General features: G+C 37.4%; 1 pseudogene; it reads left to right on the top strand.

Annotated features, from left to right (window-relative positions):
• Nucleotides 1-315: 315 nt before the first annotated feature.
• LOC118542783 (replication factor C subunit 5-like) lies at nucleotides 316-18,054 on the top strand (annotated as a pseudogene).
• The last annotated feature ends 4,359 nt before the right edge of the window (nucleotides 18,055-22,413 follow it).

Raw genomic sequence — 22,413 nt, forward strand, 5'->3', positions numbered from 1 at the left:
CCTACCCTTCCCTACTCTGCTCTGTGAGGCTGGAGCTGGGACTTTGCAAACTATGTTTCTGCTTTGCCTGCTGGCTGTATGTTGAGTCCTGGTACTAGGGGGCTCTAGGGGTAGTTCGCAACAGTGGAAAAAGAAGAAGGGATTTGCTCCTTTCTGCTTGTTCCTTCTGGGGCTTCCTTTCTGCTTGGGATTCCTGAAGGCATCGTGCAGGCAAAACTTCCCCACCGTGCAGTGCTTTCTTGTAGCAGCAGCTGAATCCAGTTGGAAGTTTGCCCAGCGCTTGAAAAACCAGCCTCATCACGCCCCACCTCGGAGATGCCAGCACCAGTTAGCAGGTGCGCCCTGCGTTCTGGGGTTTAGCTCCACGGGGCTCACCTCTGAGTTTCTGAGGGTTAATAATTCCAACTTCTTCCCTTTGTACTCTCCAGCCTAGGCGTGGTAGCTGCTTTCTGCCATTGCTACAGCTGTGATAGTGTAGAGGTCTCTTCCTACACGTTCTGTTATAACTATTCATTATATTAAATTCTGTTTGTAAAAATAACTGGACTGTTCTCCTGAATGGATTTTGATGCATCTGCCCCTAAGGACCCGACAGTCTGAAGCAGAAGACCGTCTCCTCTGACAAGGATGTGTACAAAGTAAGTGCAGGGAAGCATGGAGGGAAAAGTTCAGGTTCAAATTTATAATATTTATAATATTTATTTATAATATGAAATACTATGCATAGGCATAGATATGCTAATACATATCAACCAAGAAAATCATTAAAAATGTCTTCGCTTTTACAAGTAATAAAATATACCCTTTGAAAAAAAAATTGTTAAAGCATGAATTTATAGCAGCATAACCTTGTGTTCTCTGCAGGACTTCATTGCAACGTGGCTTTGAGAAGTGGCACGGGTTTGCAGATAAGTTCTGCGATCGCGGTGCGACAGACCCTGTCCAGCAGCTAATGCTCCAGGATGAGGCTTCTCCAGACCACAGTTTGACCTTCACTCTTCGAGAGTCAAGGAACAAAATGATCCAATTCTCCCGGGAAGGTAGGAGGTTAGAGAGCAAAGTGGTAAAGCAAACAATCAAATAAAGTCAAAATTAATCGAATAGGTCGAAGGTAAATAGAGTGTTTTTTGAAATTTCTGAATTTGACCATTCTGCTTATAGATGTAATTTGAGGATATTGAGCAGCCAAAGCAGAGCTCTTCACTGGAAAGATACTGGCTTACCTTAAGCCCTGTAAGAATGTCCCATAAAAAAATAGCAAGTTGGAATAAACACACATCAGGGACTTTTGTATAGTTTTCTATCAGAGCAGCAAAGATATATTTATAAATAGTAGTTTTGACAGAGTATTCGAGTGCTTTACAAACCAAACATCTATTGAGGAGCTTAAGAGAAATTTGAGCATTATAGGGTCCATGCCAGATTAATTTTGATGTCAAAGAACAAGTTGGCCCACTACCTACTATTTTGCTGCTTTGATATTAATATTTGTGGAGACTTTTTGAAAGTCTCTAAAGCTATCTTTCTCATCTTTGTATCTCTACTGACTAATACCTGACTCATGGTAAGTTCTTAAAGATTTGTTGACGAAGAAGAATTTAGTCAATACAGTCCGCCATCCTGATTTAATGAATATTCAGATGTGTAGACCATCTGCCGGACTGTTTAAAAAATAAAAACAAAAACAAAACCTTAAATAACTAAATTCTAGTAAGTTGAAATGGCTTCAAGGGAGACTGAGATTCAGCTACTTTGCCAAGGTCATTTAGCTACTTTGTGATGGAGCCAAGATTTGATCTCGGGGCTGCCAAACTCACACCCAGCTCTTATCCACAGTCTTAAACTGCTTCAAAAAGTCTCTGAACCTCTTTGTGTTTTGGTTTTCACATCTGTAAAACTGGACAAAGAATACCTACCTAATTAGGTTTAATTTAACCAATAAATAAAATTCAGTTTGTTGACAATCAAAATTGAAATTCCTATTTTCAAAAATCTGTTGAGAAATGTTTCTTAGTAACTGGAGACAGATTGAAAAAAAAACTCTCCTAAAAATTAGTATGATTTAGTAAAGGAGGCCAGCTGAAAGGGGGAAATTGTTTCGGACAGTATTTTTTTTTTTTAAACTAGATCCAGGCAATATTTCTTACAACTTTTCAAAGCTATGTGATGATTTTAAAACCATATTTGTAGAAACAATTTCCTGGCTTTAAAATTAATTTTGGTATTATATGGTATTTACTTAAAAATAACTCTTCCTTGTTTCGAAAATATTAAAAGCATACTAAAAGGAAAATTGTAAAATGATTTGAACATTATTTAGAATGAAATTTTAGATTATATCATGGCAAGAAGGCAAACCTTGAAACTGACTGTAATTAAAATTTCATGTGAAAATGTGGACTCACCCAAGATGATGAGCAACAATGTGCCATATAAATCATAACTGCTCTCAGCACCCCCAGCATATTTTTTTTCTATTTTTCTCTTGGGCTCTCAATTCTTTCTATATCAAACTGTTAAATTGTGTCTTTCCTTCAAAACCCAACTTAAAAACCAACTCTTACAGTGCCTAATAGATTGCAGGAACATAATACTTCCTTTCTTTTTTTCCAAGGAGTCTTACCAATTTTCCTCTACCCTCCTCTGGTCTCTGTTATTAATCTCCCTTTTCCTCATTCTTAGAGCATGTTAAATCCATGACACAGTGTGCCTTGATTTGGGCTGGGTGTGTCACCGGCTCTTCTGCCAAAATGAACTGTAGAATAGCAGGGACTTCATCTCTATGGAAATCTTCATATTTCTCACTGCATGCTGTTTTCCACACAGTATGTACTCAATTAATGTGTGTGTGTATAACAGAATTACCCTTGGCTGGTCTCCTTCAAAGCTGATTTCTAAAGAGACAGGTAAATTCTCTCTTGTCCAACTCCATTTGTATCTCTTGATATCCATTCCATGTCCTGCAACCTGAAATTATGTGGGACCGATGGTCTCCATCTCATAATCTTGTAACCATTTAGAGTGCTCAATTTAAAACATAACAGGTGCCCCAACTGTAGGTGGGCAACTTGCTCCATAGCAGATTTAAATTGACCAGGAAGATCATTTTAAAATTCTAACCCTAGACCTCTTACTGTGAGAAATTCTGGCCTTTGTGAACACCATCCAAAGGGCAACATGGTACATTGAGAAGCACTTGAGCTTTGAACCCCATATCTGAAATTTACTACCTCCGTTGCTTTGATGATAGTAATTGATTGAATATTTGTAGTCTACCATTAATCCTCAAAATAACTGAAGGCTGTTAGTCTAGACCAAATCCCATCCCTATCTGACTGATAAAGAATCTGAGGATCAGAGAGTCAACTTTCTTCCCAAGTCAAGTAGCTAGCTAATGGTTGTACTGGGACTAGAACTCAAGGCAATGAAACTCAAGCCCCAACTCTTAACTTCAAGTGATACTGCTTCATTAAGTTCCTTAGCTTCTCTAAGTTTTCTCATCTTAAAAACCAAAGACATAATTTCTACTTCATTGCGTTGTTGAGACGACAGTCCAGTGAACATTAGCTTCCTTTCACCTGGAACTGTGCAACTTCATCAACCTAAATCTATCTGAATTAAGATCTTTGGTAGAAACAAGGAAACCTTCTATGTATGTAATGCCCTAAATTCCACCTGTGTTTTTCCAACTGATTATTGACTTCCCAATGACCCAAGCGTTCAGTGGATGCAGAATTGGGTCTCCAACAGGGAGCAAGACACCTTCCTTAGTCCTCAGCCATTTAAACACATTTGCTGTGAATGATTGAGGACTTTAAAAGAGCACTTGCCACATTTTATTGACAATAACTTTTCTCTCTACAAATAGAAACAATTGTGTGAATTTACATATGTATCAACCCAAGATGGGTTAGCTGTATATGACACTGGTGAGGAAAACTAAGGTCTAGCCGAAACTGTCTTTAGTTTCACAAAGAAGAGGAAATCTTACTCCTGCTTCCCACTGAGAAAAATAATGGACAAAGAAAGTACAAATGACCTATAGTACCCTCCTCTTTTTCCACAACAAATGGTCAACAATCAGTGATAATATTATGATGTTGATTTTTTTTAAAGCTGGCACGTCATCAATTTTCATTTCTTTCTTCTTTACTCTTCACATATGGTGAGATAAGGTCAATGAATATGTACTTTCTGATGAATCATTTTCTTTTGATCCTTTCCCTAACTCTTATTCAAATGAGACAACATGGAGAACATTTCCAGGGTTTACGTGTGACACGATATATATATATATATATATTAGCTATTCTATATTTATATATATATTATCTATTATATATATATATATATATATATATATATATATATATATATATATATATATATATTGTCCCTCAGGTAATAGATGAGGGGACCTGCGTTCTAGTGTCTGCAATTCCCTTTCTGCCTATCAGACACTGGGAAAACTACCGAATTTCTCTGAAATGTAGTATCCTCACTCACAAATGGTAGTTCTGCAAACATTTAATCAAGCACTCTTTATGTAACACACAGTGTGGTGGGAGGTGTGCAAGGAGGATAATGTTGCCCTGATTCCTCTATAAAACCTTTGCGAGATTAAGTGCTCAAATGCTTTGTTTCCAGCTCCAGAGGTTGATCAATCTCATTCTGAGGAGGTCATGCAAATGGAAGCTCTTTGTGAACTGCTAAGTTCGCTAAAGATACTAGAGATGCCAACTTTGGTAATGAGGATAGCAGTGCTGATGGCCATGAGGAGGAGGATACTGAGAATCATCACTAACCTGTGTTTAGGAAAGGGTTGACGCAGCTCTACTGGACTTGCCAAGGGCTTCAAAGAAGCAAATAAAACCTTCATGGGCATGGAGATGGGATAGGAAATGAGAGAAGTGTCTGCCTTGATCTACTAGAAGGTTGCTCCATGGAGCCTACAGCACATATACAAACATTGAGTTCAAGTTCTTAGAGATCAGATTCCTGAGATCTTGATTACATGTGTCAATAAACAGATTAACACATATTACAGACAAGATCCCAGGCAGAGTTAGGCAGAAACTCAGACATAGAAGGGTCTGCTGCATTGTCGGTAATTTTCTAAGCTGCTCAATGAAATTTACAGGTTGAAATTTTTCAGAGCATCTCACTGGGAAAAACAGTCCCAGAACTGATAACTCACCCCTCCACATATGGCTATTTTTAGTACATTGAGTGCTCGTTGCCGTAAAAGATCAAACTGAAGCACTTGACATCCACGCTAGTTTGCTCCTTGAGTTAAATGAGATTAAAATCTAGGAATGAGAAATTTTTATCTCTCATTTTTTTTACATGTGATACCAATACAGTTTCTAAAAGGAATCCCAAAGTCATTACACTCTACTGCTATCATTCTTTCAATAAACGTAATTGAGATTCCTGAATTTCTAAATTAGACAGCTAGATGTGTATCATATCATAATTTGTACTGAAGCCAAGATTCAGAACTCTACAGCCAAATATCCACTTCATTTTGTGTAATGATGTGTCATTGTAGATATAATCAGTATGGATAAGAATCTAAAATAAGAGTTCAAAGTTATGTGTATCAATCTAAATCCAAATGATGAATGTCAGAATATATTCATTCCTTACTGCTCCTGTAACAGATCACCACACACTTAGTGGCTTAAAACAATGCAGTTCTGGAGGTCAGAAGTCCAAAATCAGTTTCACAGGGTTAACATCATAGTGTTCGACAGAACTGGCTCCTTCTGGAGGCTCTGACTGGACAATCTGTTCCTTTACCTTTTCCCCCCGCTGCCAGTAGCCACCTGTATTTGGCTTGTGGCCCCTTCCTTCATCTTCAAAGCCTGTTTATCATGCCACTTTCTCCTCTTCTGTAGTCAGATTTCTCTCTGCCTCCCTCTTAACAAGGACACTTACAATGATAATATCGCAAGGATATTATCCCCATCTCAAGATCCTCCAGGATAATCTCCCCATCTCAAGATCTTTTATTTAGTCAAATTTGCAAAATCTCCTTTTTACCATGTAAATTAACATTCACAGATTCTGGGGATTAGGATGCGGACATTTTGGGGAGCCATTATTCTGTCTACCACACAGATGCATCACTCATGATTGAGGGCTTGTATGGACCTCACCCAGATTTCCTAATGATAAAACGGCTTTTGATTTCATGTCTTGATTTGTTTATAACAGTGAGTTCTATGGAGAACTCCAGCTAGAGTAGCTGGCATTCAAGATCATGAGATGGGATAAATAGCATAAAAGAGCAAGTTGGGGCACCTGGCTGGCTCAGTCTATAGAGCATGTGACTCTTAATCTTGGACTCATGAGTTCAAGCCCCACGTGCAGAGATTACCTAAAAATAAAACCTTAAAAAAAAAGAAAGTAATAAATTAAAAAGTCCCAGTGTACCTCCCTCAGGTTAACTGAGGACAGGATGATTTTATATCTCAAGAGAGCTCTTGCTTGCCCTCAGTCTCCAAATGTTTAATTAAAAGCACATCCAAAGCCAATGAAAGCCAGCCTGTGTTGAAAATCTTCAGGAGTAAACAAAACAAAAGATACTCAATGGAGATGTATTAGTTTTTTATCCAAGTGGTTTCTCCTGGAACAATTTTCTTTCAGTTTTTTATACTAACATATTATAAAAAGTCAAATCTGAAATCTGATTCAGAACAATCTCCTAAAAAAGAAATCCAATTTTCCAGGAATAGCTAATACTTGAGATGCGTCCTCAAATATCTAGACCAAGTGTATACAATCTGACTAGTTTGTCAATATAACCATAAAATGTATTTGAAAGAGCTCTTAACAACCTAATTTAGGGTGAACAATAGATATTTAACTTTGCTAGGCAAATGCAAATCTATCACAAGAGAAATCTTCATTTGACCTTTGAAGTGAGGATTACAAGGCAGGGAGAGTTTGATCTTTCCAGCCTTTAGGATCTCATTCCTTTAAGGGGTGGGGTGAAATGGGGGCAAAGTGGGGGAGGGGGAAATTTGATCTTAATCCCTGTGGGATTGAGAACCACGGATCCACCCCAAGTATTGATATGCAGAGAAGCAGCAAGGGAAGGAAAAACTGGTGAGGATAATTGATCCTCACTTCAATAAAAAGGCAGAGGTTTACACTGTAACACCTGAGGATCTTCACATTTCCTCATTTAAAGAAAATCTATGTGTATGTGTTAATATTAATTGTAAATTTCAGGGGTTCAGGTGCCACTATCTGGTGACTCCTTTATAAACCATATGACAGAGCAGGTGTTGTCTGTAATAAGGCAAGCATTATTTTATAAAATTGTGCATGTCGTTTTATTTTCCAGAGGATTTATGACCTGTGCTCAAGTAGTACAGATCTGCGCATCTAAAAGTTAACTTAAAGCTCAATTTTCCACTGTCGTCATTATTGAGCATGTGGAGAAGTGTTTTGAATTCTAAATAACATTTCCCCCCCACAAATAATTTTATTTGTATTTATCTATTTATTTTTTTAAAGTAATCTCTGCACCCAGCGTGGTATTTGAAATCACAACCCTGAGATCAAGAGTTGCACACTCTACCAAGTGAGCCAGCCAGCTGTCATGCTCCCCCGCAAAAAAGCAATCTTAAATATCTTTTCCAATAATAGTATGGGATGGTATATTCCATTTGTTTCAATAGTTGTGTTCTTAAAATACAAACTACATTTTTATAACTCAAATTGAATGTTAATAATCCCAAACTCTCACTATGTAAAGAAATTGGTGTGCTTCTGTTAAAGGCAGATTCCACAAAGATTATACATTATTTCTAGTCATGGAGAAACCGAGGCACAAGAAGAATGAGTGGCTGGCCCCAAAACACCAGCAGACAATTCTAGCACAGTGAACCGACAGACTTTTGACCTCCAGCCAGAACCATGAAAAATATACTAACTTCCCTCCCTAAAGCTGAACATCTTTTAATTAAAGATTATTAACTGCAAATTTAAAATGTTAAGAAAAAATTTAATCCTTTTTGGTATTCCAAGTCATTGTTTCAAACACAAATTCCCTGGAAAATTACTTCAATTGTGCACTTTTGCCTGTCCTATGTTGACCCAACCTTAGATCTCAGTGAATTTTGTTTTGTTTTATTATTTGATTAAGTCTCATCCAACCCTTCTCCCTGGCAGTCAAGGAAACCTCTATCCTGAATGGAAACATTTAGATTTGCTACTTTTAAACTCAAGGATTAGCTTTGCACTTGGGGAATCTTTGGGTAGCATCAAACCCACCCTACAGAATTCTGCAATTTAATTTCACTTATAAATTTAAAGGGCTTACAGCTGTCTTCATAGTTAAATGAGGATTTAAGGAGATGTTGCCTTCCCGGGTGGCAGAGGTAATTCCCCAACCGGCAGGACTTCTGCACTACCTGAAGTAGACGGTTTGACCAAGGAGGGTGAAATTAGCACGCACACACAAAACATACCATCTGAGGCTTTCAGAAAATGCAGATCCAGGGGGAAATCTTAGAGCATCAGTTACTTTGAGGATTTTTTTTTTTTTTTTTTGCTATATTGTAGTTGGAGAGATTTGTGTGCTTTTTACATGCACAGCTGTGGAGCGTCTGGGGAGGTTTCTTGCTCTTTTTCATTTTTGCGTATCAGCCAAAAACCAAGATCTAAGCACCAAATGTAGTATCATAAGCCCCACATATGATGTAGGTGATTCTCCAAAGGATGCTAGACAAGGAACTGATTAAAATCCAAGTGGGCATTATAGCAGAGAGGCAGTCCCAAGCGTAGCATGATGAGGAGAGAAACAGCTGAACAGGTGGGAGCCAGGGCTTTGTTTTCTGGTTGTGTTTGTTGTTATTGCTGTTTGTTTGCTTGGTTCTCACTCTGGCTCTAACCATTCTATACAGACTTGGCCAAATTAATGGAACTTTTGTTCCGTACTGGTAAGATAAATATCTGTTGTACAAATAAATCCATGAACAAACCTGAGATTGATCTTCGCTACGTGACCTTGGCTGAGCAATTTGATCTCTATGCCTGTATTTCTTTGTCTCATGAATTAATCTAAATAAACTGTAGGATTTATTTTGGTTCCAAATATTAATAGTTAATATTTACGGAGCACTTACTGTGGGTTGGGCAATATTCTAAGCACTTCCATATACCAACTTCTTTAATCTTCACAAAATCTTAACAAGTAGTAGTATTACCTTCACTTAACAAATAAGGAATCTGAGACAGAGAGGTTAAATAACTTGTCCGATGTCAAATAGCTTGTAAGTGGCAAAAATCAAAATTAAACTAGAAAGATTGAGCCCAAACTCCATTATTCTAATGACAATTCTATACCACCTCTCTAAAATGCTATGGACAAAAAGTGAGGATGTGAATTTTTATGTACTACCTCAAACTAGATCTCTCCAAAATGTAAATATTTTTTTTATTAGCAAAGAATATATTAACCTTAATCTTTGAATCCCACCCCAACCTGAATGCTCCCTGCCTTCCAAAGACCAATCGTATCTCTTGGTACCCCAACCTCAATGTCATCTCTTGGTTTACCTTGTCTTTGGCTCTTATCCTGGGTCTCTGCCTGTGGCTGGGAGAAGATAGGAGAGAATCCATTGTCAATCATTTGAAAACAAACAGGAGCAGTAAGTTGAGTGTTGTGTTTTGGAGGATGCATAGAAATGTCAAATGAATGTCCAATAGGAAACAGATCACACATTTGAATGAAAGTAATTAGGAGGGTTTATTTATAAACAGACTAGATATTTATAGGGAGCTTAAGGGTACCACAAGAAATAATACACGAACCTGGGGTTAGCAGCAACAGAACTATTACCACACTCCTTGGCCTGAAGGGAAGGGACTTGTTACCAGAACCGTGAAGGGGAGAGTTTTGTTGAGCAGCCACCTTTGGGAGAGTAATGACCTTAGATGGAGGGACACAGCCAGCCTGAGACCAGCCTGTGGAGAGAGGAAGAGAAACTAAATACCTGATCTCACTTTTTTCTCTCTAGTCTCCTGGGAAGGATTCTCACTGGCCAAACCCAACAGGAAACCAGTAGGCCAAGGAGTCAGTTTGTGTAATCCACAGAGTAGCCTCCTGGAGAAGGAAGTGGGGTAGACGAGAATGAAAATTATATGGTGAGGACGAAATGCAAGATACCTGGCAGACCTACATCAAGCTGATATTTACTAAGAGAGCTGCTGTGGGTCCAGCAAGGTTATTTACCCAGAAATAAATTCTGAAGACCAACCCGTAGCTCAAAATTACCTGCCTGAACCCCAAGAGCCTTTAATACTTACCAAAAGGTTTGACTTTACCACCTTTTATCTGTATCTATTTTATGAGTAATTTTGAAGAAATTTATTTCTTTATGCTCTAGTCTAAGATTTAGAGGTCAAAATGTTATAGTTTTTCCTAAGAACATTGTCTAAAGTTTTCAGTGAAGTAACCAATGCAACGTCATCTCAAACCCATCCCTCCAATAGACCCTGCAGCAAGTGTCAGGATATAGTAATTACTAATTTTATCATTAAAGTATTGAGAATTTTCAAAGAGAAGGAAATGATATTCTTCCTTCTTGTGGCACCCATCAATAAAGCACCTAGCAGTTTTATATCCTTTCCATTCAAAGCACCTTTCCATTCTTTTATTAGTGATTCCTCTCATTATCTATTCAAAGTAGGGCAAAGTTTGTTTTGTGTTGTTCTGTTTTTTTCCCCAATTAATAAACCTTAAGGGCAAACAGATTAGGTGACTACCAAAGATCATGCAGTAGAACAACATGGCAGTGGAAGAAATCTAGAAATTTAATCAATGTTAAACAGCAATAAGACCTCAGGGCAGCAACTTCTAACTCTGAGGTCAAGAATACGACTAACAGAATAGTTTCTAGTGATTCAGAAAACAAGTAGAATTATGCATAGCCAGAGAGCTCTTTAGTTACAGAACTTGTGTTAGTCCAAATAGGCCAAAGTATGCTGCACTAACAAGCAACTCTAACACTGGAGTGGTTAACACACAGAATCTTTTTTGTTCGGCTCACAAAATCTGCTGGGGCCCAGCATCTTTGCAGACCAGCTCCCTTCCAAGTGGTGATTCAGGGATCTAGGCAGTTTTCATTTTGTAGCTGTCATCTAGAACATGAGACCCCCAGCTTGCTACACAGGAGAAAAAAGAACTGGAGGGTTTCCTTTACATGCTTTAGCCCAGAAGTGACACACATCACTTCAAGTTAACAGCCTTTGGTTGGAGCTAATTACATGACCCTGCCTATCTGTTAGAGCTGGGAAATGTGTCAGAGCAAATGGATATTTGGTGAGAGGTAAATGTCTCTGCTACAGTCCCATCTCCAGATAATTATGCAGGCAGAACAGGAGCTGCTAGAGTGGGTGTGAGGGGCCACTTAGGTACATTTAAAAAAAAGAAATAGATCCTTTTTAGTAAAGGAGTCTTGTTCTCTCTACCTTCCCCTGGATCTAAACTTCTTTACAAAAGAAGGTTAAAAATGGATACATTTATTAATGTAGTATTACCATTGAATATCATTCTAAATATTCTTGCTAAAGCAAATATGATGTAATTGCAAAAGCACAGGGTTTAGAATGAGATGCTATATCCTCAGCTCTACATTGGGAACGTTACTGATTTTCTCTAGCATCAGTTTTCTTATCTATAGGATGAAAATAAAAATGCCTTGCCTTAAGGGTTGTTAGGAAAGTAGGCTATTTTGCCCTAGTCCTAAGAGCCAGGGAAGGAGTTCTGAGAAGAGACAACTGATCAGAGACATGAAGGCAGAGGAAGGATTTACAGATGAAAGGGGCTAGGAATCAACACCATCTCAGTGTTGGGAGGGACAACTTCAAATAAGAGGATTGAAAGAAAGTCACTGGAACAGAGAGTGCAGAGGGGAACTGAACATGGACCTTGTAGGTATGTCCAGAATTTTGGTCTCTTAGAATAACTAAAAGCAAAGGGAAGACCTTGATGGAGACTTCTTTGGCTTGACATGAAGGAAATGACAAGGTCTGGTTGTATCTCCAAAGGATCACTCAGGTTGCCTTGAGGAGAATCCAGGAAGCAAAGAGTAATGTCAAGGAGACTCATTAAGGGACCATGGAAGTAGATCAACAGAGAGATGATGATAGTTTGGATTAAGGAGGTGTGGAAAAAAGGTAAGATGGAGGAAGGTATTTAAAAGCAAAACTCAACAGGACTTGATGGCAGATGGGATCTCATGTATTAGGGAGAGGGAGGTGTGGAGAATAGGTCCTAGGTTTTTGGCTTGCCCAACTGGATGAATGTACATCATTCCTTGAAATTAACCCTAGAAGGAGACCAGGTGTGGGATACAGGAGGAAGATCAAGAGTTGACTTTTAGATGTGTTGAATTTTAGTTCCTTTGAGGAATTCAAGTGGAGATGACAAGAAGAAATCTCTGTGATGTATAAAATGCCTAGTGTTTCTGGCACATAGTGCAAAAAAAAAAAAAATGACTGTTGTTATTGTTATTATTATTATTATTATTATTACTACTACTCTTATGGCCTTCCACAAGCTACACCCAATTTACCCATCCAGACCAAAACAATACTATTTGCTTTCAGATAAAATTTGTCATCTTATTTCCATCTAATCTGTTTCCAACCTGTCCATCCTTTATGGCCCAGTTCAGATTCACTTCCTCTATGCTCTAAGCTGTTCTGTCTGAGGCTCTCTTCTTTCTCAACACTCTCTTTGGGCAGTCTTACTACTCACATGGATGCAAATTACCACCTGTGCTGATGTTCCTCAGTGCATAAGTATCTCAACTCCAATTTTCCTCTTGAGATTCAGACTCACATATTCAACCATATCTTGAATATCACTAATTGGTTATCCCACAGGCACCTCAAGTTTATTAGGATTATCACATACGCATCACTTTCCCTCAAACTGCTCTTTCTTCTGTGTTCTGTATCTTAATAGATATATTAAATGTAAATTATATATAAAAATGTAATTTTTAAAACAAATTTGAACATCACATTTTAGTGTCTAAGTTCCTTAAGGCACAAATAGTGTCTGTTTGTTCACCGCAGTGTATCCAGCACCTAAGGTGATGTTTGGCACAGAGTAGGGACTCATTACATACTGAAGAAATGAATTAATTACTCCTTACTCTCTTTTATTCCTCATATTCAATAAATTACCAAGTCCCATCAATTCTTCCTTCCAAATACTCTTTTAATCCTTCCTATTATCATGAATACTAACCTAGTTCAGACTACTATAATTGCATTAATAGTGTCTTAATTAATTTCTTTGCCTCCAGTCTTGTCTCCTAAAGCAGAGATGGCTAATTATATCCAATACCCACACTCTCTTCTTCCTTTTGGTGATAGAAGTGAGCACCATGCCTCCCAGCTAGAGACCACATTTCCCAACCTTCCTGGCACCTTCATATGACCAAGCTACGATGTCACCTGGCCAAGGATGTTCTGATCAATAACCTGAGAACAGAAGTGACATGTGCACCTTCTGAACCACATTCTTAAAATAGAAATATTCGTCCTCCTCTTCTTTCACCTTTCTGCAGTCTGGATTGTGACAAGATAGTGGTGAGTCAGGTTCAGCCTTACAAGTGAAAACCTTAGGGGATGAAGGAGCCAAAAGATAAAAGGAACCCTATCCTCTTGGACTTTTTGCCACCTCAAACTTTTATGAGAGAGAAAAATAAATCTATCTTATGGAAGCCATGATTATTTGGCTTCCATTAAAATAACCAAACCAATGCCCTAACTATTAATCCCTTCTTTCTCCCAGCCAGAATCTTTCTCTTGAAATGCAGCTAAAACAATGTTATTACATTGTAAATCTGACCAGAACTTCCCCCTTGTCTTATTTACTTATTTATTTATTTATTTATTAAAGTAGTCTCCATGCCTCATGTGGGGCTCGAACTCATGACCCCAGATCAAGAGTGGCATGCTCTACCGACTGAGCCATCCAGGTGCCCCTCCCCTTGTCTTATTTATTTTTGTAGCCTTCCGAGGGCTTAGTACATGATCTTGTTTATAGCAAACACTCAATAATATTTATTGTTGATTGATAAATTATGAAGTTTTTCTAGTAGAACCTAAGTTATGAAATTTAACTCTTACTTGTGTGTGACATCATGCCTAATCACTGAATGAGATAGCAGCTTGAGGTTTCCTCAACTTCTATAGTCACCCTAGGCTGGGCTTCACTCCCCAGCTCCATTATCTGATGACCAAACAAAGGGTCAGCAATCTTTCTGATGATGAGAATTATCCATAAAGGACAGAATTCCCCCAAGTGCCACTGACCACTGTAATGGCAAGGAAGGAATACAATAAGAAATTGGCAGAAGCAGAGAAAACAACACAGAACTCTGTTGAGTGAGAGGCAGTAGGAAGTCATTAGATATTGGTTCGTACTTGGTGATGAAGGCTGTACTTGTGACCACTACAGATTAAACCATTATAATATCTTGAGGTGCTGCATTGCTACTGGGAAGATGATCATTTCAAATTTAGATTTCTATTCAGCTAATGTTCCTTGAGGCCCTACTCTATGCCAAGAGCTGTCCATGAAAAAAATTTCCTAAGATAGTTCAAAAGTTCTACTCCCCCTCCAGAGAGGTAGATGACCTGAGTCTTAGCAGGATCTCCCAGAATAGGACCATATTTGAAGTCCCCCCTACATGCATTCTCCCAAGTTCTAATCCACTCAGCTCCTAGAGTTGTGCTAAAATGGGGATAGTGTCAGAGACTTCATCAAGTTCAAAGCTACCTCCTCCCCCCAATGTATGTTCTTAAAATATTTGTTAATTTTTCTACTTGTATAAAGTATTTTGTCTGATAACTATGAGTTGTCAGCGAGATTCTCTCATAAAGTGCTATTTATAACGCAGTTGTTTTTCACAAAGCACTCCATTACACTTGTCATTTGGAAATGAGAGCCACATTTTTGTGTGACACACAGAACAAATTAAACCAGACAAATAAAAGCACCTGGGCAACTGATACCTTCAGCTGGGTCCCTACAATTCCTCATTAGTTTATATTTACTTTCTCTTCTTTTTCTTTTTTTTTAAATTTATTGTTCAAATTTTACAGTTCAAAGAAATTAGCTAATCTAGATGTTAAAAGGCAATGAGTATCATTTGGAACTGAAAGTGTCCTTGTTCATAGTGAAGTTTTTAAGTGATGCAAGTTTTTGTTGTTTTCCCCATGGACTGTAGTTCACAAGGCAGAGAAGTTTTAAAGTAATGTAAATAACACAAATTCCCAATTGCTTAAAAAAAATTACAGCTTGCTTTCTAAAAACTTATCTCAATTTTAAACCCACTAAAGTTTAGAAAATTCCTGTAGTTGACCTGAGCAGAAGAAACACCTGAAGCCTTGAGGCACAGTAACTTTTAGAAGAAAAAAACACATTAATATTTCATGTGGAAGGAATTTTTCAAGGTGCATATCAGTTGTCCAAACCAGTGAGATCACTCACTTTCACCACCAGTTTGTGTCTTTTGAGTTCCATTTGGTATGATTACCTCTAGTCTTATTTTTACTGTTTTTTATCTCATAAAAGTAGTTATCATTATATAGCAATAATAATAATAAAGTATACGTAATATTTTTTCCCCTGGACATTAAACAATAAGCATATTTTGACTGCAGCTACATGTTCTTCATGGCCATTATAATAGGCAGAATAATTGTTCCTCCAGATGTTTATATCCTAATTCCTGGTACCTGTTACTGTTACCTTACATGGCAGAAGCAAACTTGCAGATGTGATCAAGTTAAGGACTTTGAGATAGGGAGATTATTTTGGATTATCTAATCAGCTGGGTCCTTCAAAGTAGAGAAGCATTCCCAGCTGTGCTCAGAAGATGTGACTGTAGAAGACTGGTCAGAGGGATACAACATTGCTGGATTGAAGAAGGAGAAAGGGGGTCATGAGCCAAGGAATTCCTCTAGAAGCTGGTAAATTCAAAGAAACAGATTTTCCCTTAATAATGTTCAAACTTGGGGACATTTGTATTGTTGGTGTTGCATTATTTGTGCTTTGCTCTGGTGCTGTACTCACATAATATTCCTAGAGAGCTAGACTGGACAATGGAACAGGGCATAACTCAAGAGGGAAAAATAGAATAAATAAATCATTTTAAATAAATCAAGATGGAGGGGCGCCTGGGTGGCTCAGTTGGTTAAGCGTCTGCTTTCAGCTCCGGTCAGAATCCCAGGGTCCTGGGATCGTGTCCCATGTCAGGCTCCCTGCTCAGTGAGGAGTCTGCTTCTCCTTCTCCCTCTGTCTGCTGCTCTCCCACTTGTGCTCATGTTCTCTTTTTCTCTGTCAAATAAATAAATAAAATCTTTTAAAAAATAAATCAAGATGGAAAAATAGAATAAACGAAATAAAATAGTTAAATTTTACAGTTACTTTAGCTTATGTCTTATTTTGACAGAAGTTTCTGGAGCCAAACTTGGAAATACCTTTTCCATTGTGTTCTGATGGATGGGCAGAAAGTCATGATAAATATTGGGAGGGTGACCCCAGGAAAGTGAGGGACAGGACTTCTCTGAAGGCACAGTAATCACTTTCCTCAAGGTACACAGCTACATATTGGTTGATCAGACACTTGACTATTAGCTCCCAATAAGTCTTAGTTATTAGTAATTAATTGTGACCCAAGGGAATGTTATGTAGCCATGAAAACTATCATGCATATTCATTTTTTAATAGATGTTCATGATATATTGGTAGAAAAAGAAGGTAATGGAACAGTATGAGAATATTAGTCAACTGTTATTTGGAAAATTTTGGAAGGATGGCAATCTCCAGGCAGTAGGCTTTCAGGAGAGGTATTTTCTGTTTGGTTATCAACATAACTTTTTTTTTTTTTTTTTTTACAATGACTGTGAACTACCAGTACTATATAATAATAATGTTTCTAAATGTGTAACAACACTAATGTGAACTTTCCAGAGTCAGATTTTCATTAGTAGCTGTACAAACATGCTGGGGATATAACAATTCCCCTTGGAGCCTCAGAACTGGTTACTCCATGGCAGACAAAAGTAGAAAACTGACGTGGCTTGAAAAACACCAGCCACATTTCTCATCAGGACACCCTGAGAACCATTCAAAAACTTGTGAATGAAGTTTGATTGCCCATCTGCGTCTCAAAAACCCTCCAGGGTTAGGAAAGACAGCCACAATCCTAGCCCATGTTAAGCAATTATACAGAGATTTAAAAAAAAAATCAACAACTTGCTCTTGGAGTAATAGATATCATTCCAGGACCAATCCTGTACTTTACCAGCACAGGACAATGTCTAAGAAGGGCTTAAAATTAGAGGCTAACTAATGCCATGACTCAAGATGCTCAGAATACTTGAAGTAGAGTAATTGAGAAATTTATGAAGAATCCATATTTTACCTCATCTGTACCTATCAGTTGAAGATTATCCTTGCATTACAGTCCTGGTATATAATGTTCCAAGTTAGTCCTCTGACTCCGGAACTCATTGTTCCTATGTAAGACATGTCATAAGAGAAAAGAAAGTTGCCATAAGTGAAGATGGACTGAAAGCACTTGTAATTCTTTCCAGTAAGAGGTATGTGAAGGGCTCTTCATGTCTTACAGAGCACCAAAATGGTTTTTGGGAGGGGGATAGGACAGAATGTATACATGTGTATGGAACACCACCTTTAAGTGTGATTTTGCGAACATTCAGGACTGGATTTTGAATCAAGACCTTACTATACTTCATAGAAATATTATGGAGTTGAAAACTCTGAAGAGGTTAGCATTACATAATATCCTTATTTGACTTAGAATGGACTTTACGCCATCAGTTCAAATACAAATGACCAAAATGGCAGACATTGAGTACAAACTTTTTGTTGATACCAAAAAGAAGCAGATTCAGCTGAATTTCCTAACTTCTGCGTTTAAATCATCAGAGACTCTATTGTTGCAGAAGCTTAGACTTCTAGCTATAATTCAAAGAAATCAGCAGTAGCAGTTCAAGAACAAAACACATAGTTATGTGATTGAACTACAGTCACCCAAAACTATTAGGAAACAGAGGTTCAGGCTTAAGTTGGCAGAATTTTTAAAAGTACTGCATTTGTAGTATAGTAAAGATATAGAAGGCAAGATTTGATGTATAAGTACTTTATTGTAGTATTTGTCTTTTACAGAAAAAACACCAAAAAAAAAAAAGCTTATGTCCATCTTAAGGGTTTTACTCTTCAATTGCTTAGATGAAAGAATATTGGCCTAACCCATCCTGGTTTGGAATATAAGACTTTCAAATCTAGTATTGTCAAAGTTTCTTATAAACATTCATCTTCAAAATTAAGTTTGAAAATATAGTCTTTCAAATCTAGTCCTTCAAATCTGGTCTTTCAAGGCTTTCAAATCTAGTATTGTCAAAGTTTCTTATAAACATTCATCTTCAAAATTAAGTTTGAAAATATAGGAATTGTCTGTATTTACATTGAAACAGGTTTTACTGGATTTGTGGCCAGAGCCATGATATAATAAACTCATTTATAAGTTTTCTTTCTCTTCTTGAAGTAGAATTATCAGCATTGTTCTGATTGGGGTGTGAAAGGCAGACAAAAGAAAATTTTAAGTATAACATACAACTAGCCTTCAAATGATACCATTTGATACCATTGATTATACAAAAAGTACTTTCTTAATGTAGGACACTTGAGAGAAGCCAGACTCTAAATCTATAACTGTTGAAAAGAAAGGACATTTTGTACAAAATTAGCAGCTTATTTTATAGTAATTATATTGTATTGATGTAAGCACTCTTCATAATTTTTAAAAAGCAGCTTTCTTATTATTTCTATCATATATAACCCATCTTTCTCTAGCAAAACAGTTATAAAGAGGCAGTCCTACTCAATTTGGATTTATAATCAGGCTTTCACAGTCTAAAGATCACAGAATTACCATTCTTGGTGATCCTAAACTTTCGTTAAAAAGTTGGTTTTTATATAAGTGTTAAATTCTTATATGATTCACAAGGAGAAGTCTTATTTCATCATCAATGATTTCCATAGATTTCATCATCTACCAAAGACATCTTCAGAAGTTCAAAGGCTAGTGGCCAAGTAGAGAGGTCTCAGATTTTAAGATAACCCTTACATTAAAAATTTTTACTAAGTGATTTCCACCTCAAACAAAACCTCACCAGTCTCTGAAATATATGGGTGTCAATGGCCACTTATAATTTTAAAAAATATGTTAAGTAAATTTAGAAGCTCAAGTGGTGTCTTTGAGTGCTTGGTATATCATCAGTGAAAGGACATCTCAACTGGCTGGAACCCCAAAATATTTGACACAGTGTCTCAGGCAAGAAATGAAAAAAACATATTTAAGGAAAGCTTTTGTTTTCCAAGGACCATCAGCTGATTGAATAATGGTTTTACATTTCAGCATCTGCTGGGAAGGAGCACTACCACTGAGAGAGGTTACCACCTTGCTTTGTAGACATCAAACCAGTGAAACAGTGGCACTGTTCTACAGTGAGAAAGGACAGATGGGGTTCTTAGCTCTCTCCAGCTCCTGATCCCAGCTTTCCTGGGGATCTGGAGATGGATAGCTGGTGCCAGATGCGTGCTGAAAGAATTCTCAGGAAACTCATGGAAATAGTTAAATTCACAGTAAACCTGATTTAAGTTACTGAGTAGCCAAAAATTTACTTTTTGCCTATGGATCTTCAGCCCCAGTAGGGGTCTACCTTTCAACTTGTTCCTAAATGTTCACTTCCCTTCTGTGAGTAATCATCATCATCATCATCAGTAACATTTTTGGTCTTACTCTTTGCTAGGTACTGTGTTAACAATACTGCATGCATTATTTATCATTTTTTATTCTCATATGATGCTGAGATGGGTGTTCTCCTTATTTACAAGTATAGAAAATGGTTTAGATTGTTCCTATTTCACACAGGGGCTAAGTGGTACAGTCCAGTGTTGAACCCAGGCAGTCTAACAGCCCACTATCTTAACCACTATTCTACCAACCACTTCACTCAATAAAGGAAAAAGTAGTAATCATCATTGAAAATTTCGCAGATTAAAATTATGCCAGTGTTCTATTCATCACTACCAACTAAGTAACCATATCATCTTCTCTAAGAGCTTCTCTATGTCTCATTCTTGCTCTAGGCATAAACACTGGTGAGTGGGGGGTGGGTGCATAGAGAAGGGGGCCTTCTCACCACTGGAGAGCTGATTAATTTACGATTAGCAAAGACGAAAAGGTCCCTTTCTGAAACTTTTGCTTGGGGGCCTAGAATTAAAACTTAGTCACTGAATCCTGTCTCTTTTTTGGGGGAAGAAGATCCATCTCTAGATCTCAAGTTCCCTCTCCACAGCTCAACTGAGACAGTCCCCTGATGTGGAGTTTCAATGTGGAGCCTCTGCAGGCGATCTGTATATAGTCTTTTGTGCTTATTCTCAAAACTCGATCTTTTACTTTTTTTAACCGTATATTATAAAAAATTTTAAATATACAGAGAAGATGAAAGTATTTTAAAAAATAGTACAGTGGACTGCCATTGACCCATCACCACCTAGATTCAACACCCATATACCTGCTACCTCGTTGTTAATATATTTTGGCATATTTAAACATATTTATTTACAATGACCCTTCACTACTTAATACTGTAGTTAAGAACATCCTCTTATATAATCACCTACCCTTAACATAGCTAAGAAAATTAACATTATTGCTCTAATATCATATAATACCCAGTCCAAATTCATATTCCCCCATTTGTTTCAAACTTGTTTCTTATGGTTGATTTTTTTAAAATTAGTATTAAGACAATGTATATGCATTGCATTTGCTTGTTGTATCACTTTGGTATTTTTTATTCTAAAAGAATCTTTCCCTATCTGTCCTTTTTTGTGTGTGACACCAACATTTTAAGGAAACTAAGAAGTTTTTGTATGATGTTCCACATTCTGTATGTGTTTGCTTCCTCTTCGAGTCATTAACTTGTTCCTCTTGCCCTTATAATTCCTATAAACTGGGAAGTTTAAGGGTTTGAAAAGATTTTGGCAGAAGTACTTTATAGGTGATGCTTTCGGTCTTGGGGTACACGATGTCAGCTGTGTCATTCTTTCTAATCTAACATGAGATCTTGGCTTTGTAAAGATATTTCTTGGGGCACCTGGGTAGCTCAGTAGGATAAGTATACAACTCTTGATTTTGGCTCAGGTCATGATCTCAGGGTTGTGAGATTGAGTGTTGGCCTCTGTGCTGGGCATGGAGTCTGCTTAGGATTCTCTCTCTCTCCCTCTGCCCCACCCCCAGCTCACGCTCACACACACTCTCTCTCTCCAAAAAAAAAAAAAAAAAAGATATTTCTTTCTCTTTGAAATTAACAAGAAATCTGTGGGATTATACTTAGGCATCATTCAAATACACTGTTCCACTACATCTTTTCATTTAATGGCTTTATAATCCATTGATGATCCTTCCATTAACTGGCTTTCATTCTTGTATAGAGTTTGAAATAATTATTTTTCTCCATGTGGTTATGACACCAACTTAATAGGTTCATGTGCTTTTAATTTGGGGGTTTGATTTCAATTTTAAGGTTTTTCTTTTTAATTGATTTTAGCTTTCTATATAAAAAACGCTTATAGTGTTCAAAGTTTAAGGTATATGAAAAGATATATACCCAAAAAAATTGAAAGCAAGAACTCAAACAGATATTTGTACGCCCATATTCATAGTAACATTATACACAGTAGCCAAAAGGTGGAAGGAACCAAGTGCCCACTGATGGATGAATGCAGAAAAAAATGTGGTACATTCTCACAATAGAATATTATTCAGCCTTAAAGAGGAAGGAAATTCTGACATATGCTACATGGATGAACCTCGAAGACATTATGATAAGTGAAATAAGCCAGTCACAAAAAAATAAATACTGTATGAGTCCACTTATATGAGGTGTACCTAAAGTAAAAAATTCATCAAAGAGAAAGTATAATAATGGTTGCTGGAATTTGGGGGAGGGGAGAATGAGAAGTTGTTTAATGGAGGGGCGCCTGGGTGGCTCAGTCATTAAGCATCTGCCTTTGGCTCAGGTCATGATCCCAGGGTCCTAGGATCAAGCCCCGCATCAGGCTCCCTGCTCGGAGGGAAGCCTGCTTCTCCCTCTCCCACTTCCCCTGCTTGTGTTCCCTCTCTCACTGTGTCTCTCTCTGTCAAATAAATAAATAAAATCTTTAAAAAAAAAAGTTGTTTAATGGATATAGTTTTAGTTCTTCAAGATGAAAAGAATTTTGAATACTGAATGCATAACAATGTGAAAATAGTTAACACTACTGAACTATACATT

This window comes from Halichoerus grypus, chromosome 14 (genome assembly GCF_964656455.1).
Source record: "Halichoerus grypus chromosome 14, mHalGry1.hap1.1, whole genome shotgun sequence".
Lineage (NCBI taxonomy): Eukaryota > Metazoa > Chordata > Mammalia > Carnivora > Phocidae > Halichoerus > Halichoerus grypus.